The sequence below is a fragment of the Chenopodium album genome, chromosome 13 (genome assembly GCF_948465745.1).
Source record: "Chenopodium album chromosome 13, dcCheAlbu1.1, whole genome shotgun sequence".
In the NCBI taxonomy this organism is placed as follows: Eukaryota; Viridiplantae; Streptophyta; class Magnoliopsida; order Caryophyllales; family Amaranthaceae; genus Chenopodium; species Chenopodium album.
In genome coordinates, this window is record NC_137846.1 from 33,614,539 (window position 1) to 33,629,228 (window position 14,690).

General features: G+C 32.0%; 1 non-coding gene across 1 annotated transcript; it reads right to left on the bottom strand.

The window, feature by feature from the left end:
- Nucleotides 1-13,213: 13,213 nt before the first annotated feature.
- Nucleotides 13,214-13,319, bottom strand: LOC145577140 (small nucleolar RNA R71). Its single transcript, XR_014098627.1, has one exon. It is a non-coding gene; the product is annotated as a small nucleolar RNA R71 (small nucleolar RNA).
- Between the last annotated feature and the right edge of the window lie 1,371 nt (nt 13,320-14,690).

Sequence of the window (14,690 nt, forward strand, 5' to 3'; positions counted from 1 at the left end):
TTTGATGTGGTACCATAGTTAGCATCAACTATCTCAAAATTATATTGGCAGGCAATGTAAAACACTGCTCTCTTTGCCACCTTCTATTGTACAGTGGCTAATGTTGGACAAGGGTCGCTGAAAATACACTTCTTCCTCATGTTAGAAGGTGGACAAGTCACAACAATCCAAGATATGTAACCATGTCCATCAGCCTAAGTATTTTCAACAGCAGTTGCACAAGCACCAGTTTTCTTGATAACAACACCCAAGAATTGTGTACAGTCAAGTGAAACATCAGCATAGTCCAATGCTGAATGTGTTCTGGCGTTAACTCTCTCAGCAGGCCTACATGATCCACTTTTCTCTTGTATTAATTCAACACATTTATGCTTGTAAAGCCTAGCACAGAGCTGATACATTTTAATTCTATCGTAAGTGAAATCAGCTACCCGAACTCCAAACTTAGAAATCAGTATATGCACAGCTTTATGAGATGCCCTCTCATGAGATTCTTCAGCTGAATCAACCTCTCTACCATAAAACAGAAACCCAAACTGACTATTTGGTCGATTCACTCGTACACATGCATTGTGGTTAGCTATATCTATGAAGCCATAAACTGGTTTCGAAAATTTTAACCAAGCAGTTATCTTTTCCAGAAGAGGCTGGAATGGAATGAAAACTTTGCTTGGTGCTACAACCATGACCTGCAACGAGAATAGCCATGTTAAGGACTATGAGTAAATGATGAATAGCCTTTTTTAGCATGGCTTTGTTAAAAGCATAACCTACACAAAGAAACTTATACAAAAGAATAATCATCAAAATTTCTATTCGAACAATTCGCTTGTATATACATACATATATAAAAAAAATAGGTCAGTAAAATGACTAATAATTACAACCCTAGCATCATTCATGAGAACAATCTGAGGGAATTTACCCATGCAACATAACAGTGAACATACAAAACAGTCTACCAAAACAAAAAGGAATGTGAATTTGTACAGGGAATAGACCAGTCATTAAATAAAAGAAACTTAGAATCAGTAAAAAAAACCACAGAAATGAAGCCTTTTAAAATCGTAAGAAGAATACACACCATAAGATTAACACTACAATGATAGAACAAGAACTCCTACACAAAGCCCTGCCATGTAAAGAAGAGCAATAATCAGCTACTTATTAATCAAGGTTCCTACAACAGTACAACCTAATAGTATTTTTTGCTGAATGTATAGATTTTGTAATATGTTCAAGTGATTTGTACTTCTAGATTTGTCCAATTCGGATAATGCATTGGTAAAGATATTAAAAGTATAGATTTGAAGTATGTGATGTTTAATGTCTAGCATTTGAAATGTCGGGTCTTGTAGTTTCAAAAGAGTTGACACTTAACAAATACTAATCAAATATTCTTGCAGATCCGAGGAAGAATTTATAACTTCTTGGATAGTGGTAGGTATTATAAAATAGAAAGGAATCATAACAGAATAATCTGGATTGAGTGCCAGATTACTGGAAAATGGACTATTAAAGGAAAGATAGATTGTTAAGTAAAACATCATAAAGATGGATTACCCTATGAAAATTTTGTGTTTTTCTTAGTATGAAATGGTTGAATTATCATACCATAAGTAATTTCATGTGACTACTATAGTTTTATAATAGGGAAATATATTACTGTGTAAATTTGTCTAAAATAATGGATGTAATTTGTGTGTGTTTATGCATGATTCTCTGAAATTATAAGCAAGAATTTGATTGGATAAGAACAGGTACTCACAAACTTATAAGAAACTGATTTTTTCCCCTCTTTTTTTTTTTTATTAAAACGTGATGTATTTAAGGTGTTTAGATTTTATTATGTAATGTTGCTTGATTTGTCATTATCAAAGTATGGGAGTATATACATATTCTAAGTCAATTATAAGCCTATAATTTAGTAAATTGACAATCTATGGCCTATTATTTATCTGATTTATATGGTAAAGATATACACTATAATAAACGGTAGGTTCATTTAAGCATATTTTTATAACAAGGTAGTTTCATGAATATTAAAGTCAAACATTAATGTGAAAGTTGTCATTATTATTAAGTGCATGTTTGACTTAGGTGTAGAATTGGTATTTTGAATTGAATTTTTGTTTATAAATTCACCATTGATGGGACTTTTTCCCCTTGTGTTAATTAGATTCATAAGGATGGCAAATATAGGTGGTAATGGTGCTAAGAAGCGTGGTAGTACCCCTTTGATTCAAGGTCTTTCAACAATGATGATTGAGGCAAATAATAGGGCGAATACTATGTCAGCTAGATTGGAAGGCCATAATTTTCAATTTGTATTTTCTGAATCGTATCATTCACAAGGAATCATAGTATGTATTTTTTTTTTCTGCTTTATTTAGATGTAGAATGTTTACATTTGTGAACCATATTATATTGGTATGCTTATACTTTGTTTTTTTTATGTAGAATACTACTGTAGATTTTGCTGGAGAACATTTTCGGAACCTTAGAGAAACAACCCAGATTATCTTGCGCCTTTATGATACAGAATTTGAAGCCGAATTGAAGATACAGACTCCTGAAAATAAAATTGTTAAGTGTTTTATTAGGAAAGGAGTTGATGAACTGATTGATTATTATGAAGTGCAAATTGATGAAGGGGCTGTACTCAAGCTTAGTCAGGGCAATCGTATTGTTTTTTATGTTTATTTGCAATTGAATAACGATTCTTGATGTTGTTATTTTGAATCAATAAGCAATTAAATTCCTAAGTTAGTTTTATGACTTTGTTTATATTTTTAGATGAGTTACAAAAACTGATGTTGATCGTTTGAGAAACAATGGTTTGATAATTTGAATATTAAGTCTTAATGTTGATGTGTAATGTTTAGGATTGTTTCTTATGCTATAGAATTGGTCTTGAATATTGTGAAATTTAAAGTTATTGGCTTATAACACCATTACCATTTAAATTTAAACTTAATCCATTATCATAGGACCATTACCACCTAATTCATTTTCATGATGTTTACCTTTTCTGTTCTTTAAATTTTAGTTATTATAGAAATGAGTAGGGTTTTTATGGTTAATATTTGTTTAATTTCATGGTTAACTATTTCTTATTTGTATTTTGGTTGCTGTTTCCCTCTAATTCAGTTGATCTATTCATTTTTTTTATTGGTGGAGCTTGCAAAAATGAATGCCTTATTTCATCTAGCAATATATACTTCCATAATAATGTAAATGATTAAATTGATTTGGGGTTGTTGAAATATTCTTGATTTGTTAAATCATGGTCGCTAATTTGATAGAACTGTATAGTTTTATCGCTGAATGAATCTTATTTATAACAGTAAAGGACCCTATCAAACCTTAGGTAAATTAACAAACAAAGTTGACAGCAATGCAATAACAATAGAAGATTATAATAAGGCATGTAAACTATTCATATGGGTAAGCTATCATAGGTATATCAATTGATAAGCAAAATTAAATGCATACGAATTGTAGACTATATTGAGTAATTGGAGAACAAATTAAAGGAGAAATGTAGCTAATCAAGAAGCGGTGCGCATCAGTCATATCCAGATTGTGTTACTCAAACTTGGATTATGTGTCTTCAAATAATCTTAATAAAAGATAGCACAAATGAACTACATGATACATTTTAGTTCATTTAGATAATAATCGTTGTTGGAAAAGTTGCTTAGAGCTTCGAAAAGATACAAGTAGTGAGAACAAATCAAACAAAGCTAAATAAAACAGGTGAAGGCTAAAAATACACGTTACGAACATAGGCAATTCTATTCGATCAATTCAAGCAGCTAACGAAACCAATCAAACTCGTATAAAGTCTCCTACAAATAATAACTAAACTAAGAGGACACGAAACTAAGGTAAATCGATGAAAAAAAAAACATAATTTGTTATAAAAATGAAGCACAAATATCAGTTTAAATCAACAAAAAACAAGGAGAGTAAAAAAGAAATCGAACCATATTTGCGAGGATGATGATTAACAATCTCAAATGTAAAAGTTTAACACAATTCTCCATCAAATTTAAAAGTTAGTAATAGGAGAAGACGCTTACCTATTCAAATCGCAGAAATTCGAAAATTAGATGATAGAAAACAAGAGCAAAGATTGATATTTGCGGTTCTTCGTGAAATGAGTGTGGAAATGTAGTGTAGAGTGAGGTATTTACATAGTTATTGAAATGTAAGTTGAGTAGGTGAAGGAAAATTGGTAGATAAATTAAATTATAATATGAGATTTAAGGGTTTTATATATATATATATATATATATATATATATATATATATATATATATATATATATATATATATATATATGAATATTTTTAAATAAGTACTTTGTATAAAGTAAGTAAGTGATGTTTAACTTGTGGAGTAGTAGATATCATATTTAGACAAGTGACGCATAGTAGCTATAAAAGTATTTTAGTACAAGGTTGGTTTGAATAAGATGAGGAAGTGGATTTCAACTTGTAGAGTAGTAGATTAGACAATTGATTCATAGCATCTATAAAAGTATTTTAGTACAATGTAGGTTTAACTTGTAGAGTTGTATATGTAAAAAATAATGATTACTTTTGATCTTTTAAGATATTCTATCCGTTTCAATTTGTTAGTATTCCCTTGAATTATGCAATATGGTTGACAGTTTCCTAAAAAAAAAAAATAAGGTAAAACTATTTATGAATTGTTTTTACTTTAATTTTTGATTAGAAGTATTCTTTTCTTATTATTTTGTGTGATTGATTCCATGGGAGACTATCATATTGAAACGGATAGAGTATTATAAATTTAAAATTGGTGTCTTATAACTAAAATTAGAATCCATGTCTAATTATAAATGAAGGTATGAATTGTTTCTTAAGAGTATACGTCTCAAAACTCTTTGTTTGTTTTTTTTTCTCGAGAAATGTTAATTAAGTTTCAAGTTGAGTCTCGAAAATTTTAAGCTAAACCTAATTTTTGAGTATGGTCCCAAGGTTTTTGTTTTTTGGTTTTTCTCATTACAAAACCAAACTAAGTAATAATTTTTTTTTTTTTTTTTAAAAAAAGCAGAAGAATATAACTATAAGGTATGAGAAGTTTAAGTGTATTTATTGATAAAGATTTAATTCGGAGCAAGTGTTAACATAACTGTAAATTTGTAAATTACTTAACAGCCAATGTGGCAACGAATTATAGTTTTAAGACAAGATTACTGTAGTCTTGTCTTGGTCCAAATTATGGTAGGAACAATGAAAGGTATATCTATTAGATATAAATCAACACGTTGTTGAACAAGCTTATGACGTTTCTTAGTAATTGTAGGTCCTTTTACCATTCTCCGTTTGTTTGTTGTTTTTTTTTTATGGAGGATGTTGGGGGGGGGGGTGAGGGATTGTTTTAAAGTTTTAGATTTATACAATTTTTTGTGTGTTAGAAGCATACACTCAATTACGTACTATATTTACAAGGTTAAAAAGGTAATATAAAGGCAAGTTTTGAAATTTTAAAAATACACTATTCAATTGTGCATAAATATAATGAGTGGAATTATAACGAGCTGAACTAAGTGAAATTTATTTATTTTTTCTCTTATCTCTTCTCTCTTCTCTCTTTTTATGGTTTTAATTTTATTGGGTTTTTAGGTCGGAAGTTGTGTAATTTCTTTGGAAAGTAAACTATTTTGTATCACTTTTTCCCTAATATAATATGTTCTATTTTTATTTGGTTTGTTTAGTAATGGATTGATCTCTTCGTTGTATTTGTTTCCAATCAAGTGGTAATCTTATTTTCTTCGAAATGAAGCTTTATATTTTCTTTAATTGTAGTTGACTGGATGTATAGGTCTATATTAAGATCTTAACAAATATGAATTGACTCGATCTTGACTTTGGTAAATTTATTTGGACTTGAACAAATTCTATAAAATAAAATGTGAATTTACGTGAATTTGATACGAGCAAAACCATATTTAACATGATTATAATTTGCTTTCTACTCAATTATACTCAAACTCAAGTTTAATTTGAATCTAGTTTAGGTGAAATTAATTCGATTTGGTTTGTTAGTCTAAAACTACCTATACTTACTCAACTAAGCTATTTTGTTTTATCATGGATTATCCGAAATTACATTAAAGTTAAATTTGACATCTTTAATTTTTTTAATTTTTAAAAATGAGTACATTCTATTTACTATGCACATTTTAGATTTGGGAGAACCATAAATTTTTTTAAAGATTTGTAGAATATTTTAGATAAAAACTAGGGGTACACATGGTGTACAAAAGCATTTTGTACACCACCAATTAGTTTTTGCCAACTCAGCATTGAAGTTAGGGAAGGGGAAAAATGAAGAGGGAATGGAAAAAAAAATAAGAGGGAAAGAAGAGCGGCAAAATTTTCAGGCTGAGCGCCATTGTGAGGAAGGTGAGCGGCAAAAATTTAACTGGGCGCCAAACAATTAATGCATCAATTAATGGATTATACACAATTAAGGTATCATCTTCTCCCCCACAATTTCATCTTTTCCCCCAAAATTCTTTGGCGAAGAACATACCAATTTAAATAAGGAAACGAATTGTGAAGAAATTATTCAAGTGTGGATATCAATTTTGTTAATTGGTTACAAGTATTCGCTGGTAATCTTGTTTGTTGTTGAATTATTTCATTTAAATTTCCTAATTGATGATTTTGATAATATAGGGTTTTCATTGTTTGATTTTGAAGAAATTGATTTTGGGTAAACATTATAAGTTTTATAAAGATTGATTTGAAAGGGTAAATCTTTAAGATTAATAGATTGATTTGTATGTTGGCTTTGGTTTTGTTTATTTCTTGTGAAATTTTATTTAATTGCAGGAGTGTTTCTGGGTTCCATTGTAATGGAAGCAATTGTTAAATAAAATTGAGCGAGGTTTATTTGTTGTCAATAAGAATTATTTTATAAAATCTGTTTGTTGTATTTAAGATCATTTTTTTAATAATAAATTAAAATATTATTTCATAGTATTTTTTTTTATTTTTTAGCATCTGAAATAAAATACAGTAGTGTGTTTGACATTGTGGTAGTGAAATGGAAAGTGAAATTTGTTAGATTGATAGAACGACAATTATTATGGTTTTATACAGTTTAATTCTTCCTATCATTAAGACCTTTTTTTTACTGTTCTATGTTTAGGAACCTGAGGATGAAGGTGAGGGGGATGATACTTTTGACAATGGTATGTTTGGTAATGCAAACTAGTTTAATGGAGTGAATCCGCAGCACCATACTAGTAATTTCAGCTCTGTTTACGGTGTTCCAGTCCACTATGGATCAGTTGATCCTTGAGGCATTTACCAGCACAACCCATATGGAGGATTAAATCAAAGCCCCGGTGGTCAAATATTTCAACAGTCTGGAACAACTTTGAACCTATGTAGTTTTGGCAGAGGCGTTCCCAGACAAATCGTCATGAGTTTTCAAAATAGTTCTCAACAATCGAATGTTAATCGATCCCCACATCCATCCAATGTTTCTAAGTTGAATGACTAAGTATTATGTTAGATATGAATAAGTGAGCAAATATTTTTTTGATCCTGCAAATACTATTTTGATGTTGTTTAAACCTGGAAAGTTATTGTTTTATGTAATTTGATACTCTGAAATTCAGAAAGATTTTGCTTTTGTAAAGGGAGTCACATAATTTCGGATTTAAAGAAATCAGACCTCGAATTGTTTTATTGACGATTGGTAACATTAGTATTTAAAAGGACTAATTTTTATTGGGATACATTAGTAATTTGATGAAGGTGAATAAATAATAAAATTAAAACAAAAAAAAGTAAAATCAGTGTAGTTAGGATTCGAACACGGATCACTTATATTCAATAGGAAAGCATTGACCAACTACACTAAGGGGTACCAGCACATATGTTATAGCATTATTTATTAATTGGTACCATTTATATTTATGTCAAATGAATTGTATGATTCTATTAAAGATAATATGATTCCTTAAATGTTAATAGGACACTTATTAATATATTATGATAATTACTATTGCATATAAATGTTGTTAGGGTTGGGTTTAGGGTTTAGGTTACATGGTCTAAGGTTAAAATTTTATTGAGCAATAAATGTTAAGATAATGGTATTGTATGTTGTTGTTTGGTTTAATAATGTATTTTAAGAAGAATATGTATTAATAAAATGTATTAATAAAATGTATTAACAAGAAGTTTTGTACAATACTTGTTCTGTTATGTGCATCACTTTGTAAATGAATTAGTTTACCGATGTATCAGTTGCTTTTATAGATTGTAATTATTTCTTCTATACGATATGTCAATACTAGTCTATCGTTTATATTTCAAAAAAAAAAGTGTGTTATTCATTTTGTAACTTAAAATTGTTCATTTTATATATATTACCACGGAGTTTAAACTGTAAGTTTTTTAATAACTAGGGTAGTTAACGCGCGCGATGTGTGCGTCATAGCTATCCATACCCAAAATCTTTTTTCACTTTGGCCATACATTACAAATTAAATTATTGGTCGATTTAGTGAAAGAAAACATATAATCAAATGTATTTAAGGGAATTAATGTCCACGCACTATTTTTAAAAGTTATAAAAAGAAGAGAGATAATTATCATTAATGAGGGTATATAAGTCATTAAATATTTTAAATGATATAATTGTCCAAACAATATTCATTACAAAAGGTTGTACAAATTAATGAGGGTATATGTGTAAATACACATTTTAAAGGGTATAAATGGCATCACACTTCACACTATTCATAAGAGTAATCTTGTACTTTTTATAAGGTAGGGGATATGTATTAACAGAGAGGTTAATTGTAAATATTAATTCCTTATATAAATTATATGTTATCCATTAATAAGGTAGTTTTCATTTATTTAAGTTTGGTTTGAAATCATACATGTATTAAATTCATCACATTCAACATCCACTAAAATAAACTATTTACATTAATCATTTGAGAATTCATATAATCGTTTTTTTATTTCTGGAATCATACCCATGAACATGGGTATACATTTATTACAAGTTGGGTACATCTTATATTTGAATATATAAGTATTATGTTTTTATTTTTATATAAATATTTATAGAAATATTCAGATAACACGGTTTCAGGCAAATTTATGGGTTATATGTGGTTGAATTTTTTTATTTAAAAAAATCTGGTATAGTAATAAGGTTTCGAACACAGATCACTTTTGTATAATAGGAAAGCATTGACCAACCGAGCCAAGGGTATTAGCACGTACATTTTTAAATATTTAGTATTTTGTACCATTTTATTGTGATGTAAAATGAATTCCATGATTCTTTTAAAGAAAGAATGATTTCTCGAATTGTCATTTTGACCTTTTTATTAAACCCTCAAATTGTTTTATTTAGGTGAATCTATGGCTAATTATTTTATCTTGACCTTTTTTTGTAAACCCTTTAATTGGTATTTAAAAGTCTAATTTAAATTGGATACATAAAAAAGGAATATAGAGCATTTGTTTATTCAGGAGAATCTATGATAATATGTGATTTTACGTAAAAAATTTTAAAAAAAATAAGAAAAATGGGTATAGTTAGGTATCGAACACAGATCTGTTGTGTACAATAGGAAAGCATTGACCAACTAAACTAGGGCGTATAATCACATTGGTGAACGAAATTTGTATTATTTTCTTTCCACATTTGATGTTGATGTCAAGTGAATTCCATGATGCTATAAACGACAATATGATTCCTTAAATATTAAAATGATGCTTAGTAATACATAACTAGTGTGTGTCCCGGGTGATGCCCCGGATTGCTAGTTTGTATTTCTTTAATTTGAAAATTATGTTCAACTGTTGTATAGCTAGTGTGTGATTCGGGCGTTGTCTCGGATGTTACGATATTTTTTTTTTAATTCATAGGTATTTATTTTCTAATCTTGTGAAAAATAAATAAATTAAATAACCTCTAATTTAAAAAGAATATATAATGTTAAATATGTGAAATTTAAAACACTAATAAAAGTTGGTTGAGATGGTAAGTGTGTAGCATTTATTTTTTTGAGGTTGAGGATTCGAATCTAGATAAAACCATATTTTATTAATTTTGTTAAATGAAGTCGCAAGCTTACGTGTCGCTGACGTGGCATAGTGACATGCTTTCATATACGTTGAACAGTGTCACGTGGCACCGTTCCTTTAAAAGGGACGCCTTTTAATATATAGTATATATGATAATTATTGCTTCTTATCATTGTATTTAGGGTTTAAGGTTTACGATTTACGGTGCTTCAAATGTAAGGATAATGGTATTGAATGTCGTTGTGTGGTTTGATAATATGTATGAGCAAGAATTTGTATTAATAATATGTCTTAACAAGAATATGTATGTAACTGATTTGGGCACAACTACCCCAATAAGAGCACGACACGTGTCACTGAAAGAGGTGTCCAAATGGACCTCCCAGATGTTGACACGTGTCACGCGGATATGGCACACCTTTCTAGGACCCTATAAATAGGGAGATTCCCCCATTTATTGGGGCACGTCTTAATCATTACATCATTTATTGCTCTCAAAAACAGAGAACACCTGATCTCGAAATCTGAAAAGATATTTACTTTCCGCACGTTGTCTTCAAATCCGTACTAACTTAATCTTCAAAGGCGGACCTCCGAACATCCGGAGCTCTGTTCTTTTGTAGGTACAGGCATCTTCGTTGGACCCAGTGTTCGAGTTGTAACTCTCCCAAGGACACAAAAACACACGAAATAGTAACCATAATTTATGTATAGTTCTTGTTCTGTTATGTGAATCACTTTCTAAATGGATTAGTTTACAGATGTATTAGTGATGAGTGGCATTTATGGCACTCATTTGGTCCCTTTTTGGATGAATTCTATTTCATTTTATCACTCTTTTCTTTAGTTTTCCTTAGTTTTATTCTTGTTTTCTTCATTTTTATGCTTTTTGTAGTTAGTTTCTCTATTTTATGCACTTTCTAGTTTACTTGTTATTTTTCTCTTTTACTTGCTTTTTATCATTTGTTTGTAGGTGGTGATTGATTGTCCAAGAATTCCCGAGCTTCCTCTCTATGATCTTTCATTGTTTTCATGCCTAAAGCTTGTGCAAGAAGTTTCAAGTCTAAGGTGGATCCAAGGGGCATGCTTCAAGGCCTTATATATGCCTTTCTCATGGCTTATACTCTTCAAGAAATTCAAGAAAGTTTCTGCCTACCTTGTCCTCCATCATCATCATCTAGGATGTGTGCACCACTTGAGCTAGGACAAAGAGAAGAAGGGGGAAAGACCCAGCTAGGTGCGGGCGCACCCAGGGAGTGTGCGGCCGCACATTGGTCGGGTGCGGCCGCACACCTGGTGCGTGCGGGCGAACCAATCTGGGTGTGTTCCTGTGCGCGCCACTCTCTCTCCTCCAAGCGCCCGCACCGACGTGGGTCTATTTTTGGGCATCAATACCGACCTCCTCTTTGTATATATAGTTATTTCTTTCTATTTTTGAAAGGGGAGTTTTTTGGGAGATTGGATTTCATATAGTTAGTTTTTGATTAGGATTTTAGAGAGAGAAACTCAAGGATTGAAGAGAGAGAAACTCATGGTTTTTGGTGATTGTTCAAGAATTCTTCATTGTAATTGATCTTTAGATCAAAGTTTTGTAAGGATCTTCTTCTTGATTTCAATACAAGTTTGATTCTAGTTGATTTCATTTGTTTTCCATGTTATTGTTGATTGATTGAAGTTCGTTTGATGATTGATTGAGGTTTTATTGATTTTTTGATTGATTGTTGATTTGATCTTTGATTTCAATTATATTGATGATGAAATTGATGATTAGTGTAGTTTTGATCTTGATTTCCATGGCTAGTGAGTAGTTTTCTAGCTAGGGAAATGGTGAAGCATGTTTGAGTGATGGATTAGAGTAATTTGGGGATAATTGATGGAGTTGATGATATGATTAAATTTGGTTGATAATTCATGTGCATGTGTGTGATTGATTGAAGTTTGGCCATCTTTGATTATTGCACTAGATTGCATTGTGAGCTTGCTATGATACGGACCATTGATTAGTAACTTGCAATTTCACGATTGAGGTGCTTTGTGACGTTCCCTAGGTAGTGTTTAGCGTAGTTGACGCTAGTTAGACCTCTAGGTGAACTAACTTGGTATGCTCTTTTGGATACATGATTGATTTTCCTTCATATCACTTGACTTAGTCGGTTTGACCTCCCAAATTACCATTTTCCATAACAATTACATGTGGATCCATTGCCCTAGTGTCTTTTAGATTGATTTCATACAAGTTCTTGCATCATTTAGCCCTAGCTCTAGTTTCCTTCATAAACCCCTTTATTTGACTTCGGAATAGCTTGACTTAGGCATTGTCCATTCGACCTCCATTCCCTTGGGTTCGACCTTGACTTACCACTACACTTAATAGGGGTTTGTTGAGTTACAAATTTTGTTTGATTGGGTGGGGTGGTAGCCCAACGACCTACCGTTCTTCATCCCATCAAAATGGCGCCGTTGCCGGGGAATGGTGCTTTGAGTGCATGTTGTTGTTGAGTCTATTTCACTTTATTTGCAAAATACAAAAAGATTTTACACTTTAGGCTACACTTTTAGCCGTGCTACTTATATTTTCTTTGAGTTTTGTATGCATAGGTCCCGAGATCGTTCATTTGTTCCCTTTGATCCGGAGATTGAAAGAACTCTCTCAAGGAGGAGACTAGCAAAAAAGACATTGGATTATAGTTCCTCAAGCGAAGAAGAGATTGAACAAGAGCAAGTCATGGGAGAACAACCAAGAGTTGCCTTGAAAGAATTGGGAGTGCCCGGTGCATATAGGTTCGAGAGCGGCATAGCTCCACCTACAACACCGGCAAACGATTTTGAAATTAGGCCGGCAATGATCACCCTAATTGAGAGGAGACAATATAGTGGGGCAAAGAACGAGAGCCCATTGAACCATCTTAAGGAGTTTAAAAAATATTGTAACACAATCAAGGTTAATGGAGTGTCTCAAGAATTTATCCGCCTTAAGTTGTTCCCTTTCTCCCTCATAGGAAGGTCTTTGGAATGGCTAGACAAAGAGGTGAAGCCTAATTCATTGAGAACGTGGGATGATGTCACTAAAGCTTTCTTGTCCCGTTTCTATCCTCAAAATAAAACGGCGGAGGCAAGGGCTTTAATTCAAGGGTTCAAGCAAAAGCCAAATGAGAGTCTTTATGAAGCATGGGAAAGATTCAAGGAGTACCAAAGAGAATGTCCTCACCACGGAATTCCAACATATCAATTGATCCAAATCTTCTATGGTGGTTTGAGTCCTCAAGGCAAGGCATGTCTTGATGGAGGGGCCGGTGGTCCAATCATGAACAAAACCGAAGAAGAAGTTGTGGACATAATAGAGGATGTGGTGACTTACTATAGAGATTGGCAAGATGGGGAAAGAGATTCTTCAAGCAAGAAATCTTCATTGTACTCGGTGGACCATCTCAATGCCATCAACAATCTTTCCTCTCAAATGACAAACTTGGGAAAGGAGATGACGGCAATCAAGGCCAAGTTGGAAAGTGTTTCTTCCTCTTCTCAAGCTTCAAATCTTCCCTCCCAAATTAAGGGGAGAGGTACTTCTTCTAACTCTCAAACTCCTTCTACTTCACATAATATGCCTATGGGATGTTTGTTTTGTGATGTATGTGGATCATATGACCATGATTCTAGTAATTGCAACAATGAATGTGTTGATGAATTTGACAACAATGAGTGTGAGCATGTGAATTTTGTGTCAAACAACAATGTCCAAAGGTTTGATAATCAAAGAGGCCAATGGAATAGGAATTACCAAAACCAAGGCAATTTTGACAACTATAATCATGGTGGTGGTTATAGGAACCAAGGGAATCAAGGTTCTCGTGGTAACCATAACCAAGGTTATAGTGGCCAAAATCAAAGCCAAAATCATGGTAATCAAAACCAAGGTTATGGTAATCAAAACCAAGGTTATGGAAATCATAATCAAGGTAATGGTAACCATAATCAAGGTGGTGGTAACCATAATCAAGGTTATGGTCAAAATCAAAATAGGGGTAATTGGAACAATCAAGGAAGGGGAAATTTTCAAAACAATGCTCAAAGAGGTCCCCCTCCCGGATTTGTTTCAAAGACTCAAGGTGAAAATTCCTATTCACAACCTTCTTCTCCTAGGACCACTTTGGAGGAATTGATTGATAATCAAACTAAGATCATTAACACCTATATGGCGGTTAGTGATAAGAAATTCAATGAGATGATGACTCACAATAAGATGCTTGAGACTCAAATAACCCAATTAGCAAGCACTATTAAGGATTATGCTAGTCCTTCATCTTTGCCTTCCTAAGGTATTGAACCAAAGAAACCCGTGTACTCTATTGCCACTAGTGGAGGAAATGACTTTAGTGAGGGAGTTTCTTGTTCAAAAGAGGGAGAAGATGAGAGTGGTGCTATGGAGAATGAAGATGAGAGGGTTGAGTCTAAGGAAATTTATTGTGAGGTTGAGGAAAAAGAAAAAAGTGTTGTTGAAAAGATGAGTGAGGTAGAGAGATTTCCCGATCTACCATACCCCCAAAAAAACTTGAGATTCAAAATGGATGAGCAATTTGGGAAGTTCCT